Source organism: Coffea arabica, chromosome 2c, assembly GCF_036785885.1.
Source record: "Coffea arabica cultivar ET-39 chromosome 2c, Coffea Arabica ET-39 HiFi, whole genome shotgun sequence".
NCBI classification, from domain to species: Eukaryota; Viridiplantae; Streptophyta; class Magnoliopsida; order Gentianales; family Rubiaceae; genus Coffea; species Coffea arabica.
Window position 1 is genome coordinate 27613857 of NC_092312.1, and position 2948 is coordinate 27616804.

General features: G+C 34.6%; 1 non-coding gene across 1 annotated transcript; it reads left to right on the forward strand.

Annotated features, from left to right (window-relative positions):
- Positions 1-899: 899 nt before the first annotated feature.
- On the forward strand, positions 900-1006 carry LOC113728340 (small nucleolar RNA R71). The gene has a single exon (XR_003458064.1). It is a non-coding gene; the product is annotated as a small nucleolar RNA R71 (small nucleolar RNA).
- The last annotated feature ends 1942 nt before the right edge of the window (positions 1007-2948 follow it).

A 2948-nucleotide genomic window follows, 5' to 3' on the forward strand; every position in this document is an offset into this window, starting at 1 on the left:
GAAGTGCATCAATATCAATGACAATATGATCATTTCGGCTTTCTTTCTCCCCTTTGATTGATTGCTCCTTGTCTTTTTCACTATCTGAATTTTCAAAATTTGGTCCTTCAACCATTTTACCGCTTCTAAGAATGATTGCATTGACATGCTCTTTCGGATTCACTTCAGTCTTGCTAGGTAAATCTCCTTTATTGCGATTGCTAACCGCATTTGCTATTTGCCCTAATTGGACCTCAACATTTCTGTACATATTAGTGAGTTGGTCCATTCTTCCTTCAATTCTTTCAAACCATTGAGTAGTGGCACTGGCTAACTTTTTAATTTTATCATTTGATACATTTGCCAGCTTCTCAATTGCCAATTCTCAAGCTGGTTTGGACTCCGGAAGTGGTTGCTTCGGTTGAAAATCCGGTGGATTAACTAGTTTTTGTTAGTTTCTTTGATCCTTCCATCCAAAATTCCTGTGATTATGCCATCTTGGATTATAGGTATTGGAGCATGGATTGTTTTGGAGTGGACGGTTGTAATTGTTGAGATATTGAACCTGTTCACTGCTGCAACACATAGAATCATCATGATCTCCACCGCAAGTAGTACAACATACAACAACTACATCTTGAATAGAGTTAGAACTAACGTGCCTATTAAGCATCTTAACCACATTATCCATTTTTGCACTTAACATATTCAAGGTATCTACTTCAAGTATACTTGCGGTTCTCCTTATATTACCTCGTTCGTTTGCCCATTGTTAGTTATTAGCAGTCATTTTTTCAATTAATTGTTGAGCTTCCTCAACTGCCTTTCCCATCAATGCTCCTTTCGCTGCCGCATCTACATGCGTCTTTGTTGGATAGGTGAGACCATTGTAAAATGTTTGGACTACTAGCCAATCTGGTAAATCATGATGAGGATATTTTCGTTGCAATTCCCGATAGCGCTCCCAAGTTTCATACAATGTCTCTCCTTCCTGTTGAGAGAAACTAGTTATATCCATTCTGAGTTTAGCAGTTTTTTCAGATGGAAAGAATTTATTAAGAAAAACCTTAGTTAATTCAACCCAAGTTGTAAAAGTATTTGGACGATGAGATTGTAACCAAACCTTGGCCTTGTCCCTTAGCGAAAATGGAAACAATCGAAATTTAATTGCATCATCACTAACACCATTAAACTTAATTGTATTACAGATTTCAAGAAATGTTAACAAGTGAGAATTTGGATCTTCGGTAGCATTACCTTCATATTGAGATTGTTGTACCATTTGAATCAGTGATGGTTTAATCTCAAAATTATTGGCATTTACCGTTGGTCTTACATTACTAGTTTGAGAACCTTGTGTTTTCGGTAAAGCAAAATCTCGTAGGATTCGCCTATTTGGGTCATTTTTCGCCATTTGTTCCTCAAATAGTAACTCTATCAAGATTTCCTCTATCGGCTACCAAACCTCTTGTTCCTCTTACTGTGGTGTATCCCTCCTTTGTCTAAGTAAAGTCCTTTCAATTTCAGGATCGAAAAGTGTAATTTCTCGATTTGATCGGTGCATACACTACAAATAAAAAATAAGAGAAATTTTGCAGTTTTAATTGTTAAAATCAACTATAAACAACTTGAATAAAAACACTGAAAATATCTAGATTAATAGATATGATTAGGCCCTAATATTGCCGCTCCCCGGCAACGGCGCCAAAAACTTGACGGATTTTTTATATCAATGCAAGTTTAAATCCGATTTTATACCCGTTGACTGCAAGTATACAGGCCGAAATTGTAATGTAGGATATGTATTGGATCGATCCGATGAGGAGCTAATTATACAAGTACTAAGCTCTTATTTTTCTTTATTATTTAGACTTACAATAAATCTGAGCAAGAAAATTATAATGCTATTGTCTACACTCTGGTATAATCAATACTAAATGCAAATGGAGAAATTTCACTAAAAATTGAATTTAGGGATGTAGATTCCAGTTATGGCATAAACAATACAAATGAATAGATTTACCTCTTGTTATTTTTCTTGTTTAACCAGGGATTCATTTCTAATATTACCAAATCTCATTTTCATGATGAAATGGCCAAGAGCAAAATAGTTTTCCCTATTTTCATGGTGAAATACTACTACTACTACTACTCTGTTTTCTTTCATGAAATGTTAGAAAAATTCACTTAAGTGTATCTCTATTTTCATGAACATACAAGTTAAACTCTACTCATGTGTTTTCATTGTTACTACCAATTCTCATTGAACAATAACAATTATAAATATGCTATTGGTGATCAAGCAATAACAAGTAATTACTACCTGCACAAATAGATAAGTTAATACAAGATATAACAAGTGTAAATCACATTCAATTCATATTATTCAGTCATAAGTTTCATCTACTCCCTAGATAAAGAAAATTAGCTACTCATGAATGATTTAACAATTAAACTCACAAGTTTATTAATACAAAATATCATAAAGTACAAATACAAGAAAGATAAAAGAAAGCTTAGTCAATTGATGGTGAAACCAACCAATTTCTGCTATATTCTTGTACAAGATGATTACAAATGAAAACTCCAAATGTTTCTCCAAGAACTCCTAACTAGAGATAAACTAGTGACAAGAAGAAAAACTAGCTACATATGGTCATACCAGCTCTTCGTTTGTGTCTCTGCATAAAAGGTGGTAGAAATGCATTTTTTCTCCTTTATGATTTCAACTACCTAGATTTTGTAAAGGAAGTCAAAAGAAAATGTTGTTTTGACTTTTTTAACTCATTTTGTCTTCCCTTTTGTTGCAGAAGCATGTGCCACCGAATTCACTGTCTCCAAATAGCTGAAAAGTTGTGTGAAAAGTGAGAAAAAATGGCTGTGCCACTTGCAGAAGAGAGAGGCAGATCCGAGCCTCAGATCCGAGGGGTGAAGTTCGATCCGAGCTCGGATCCTTTGTCCTCGAATAC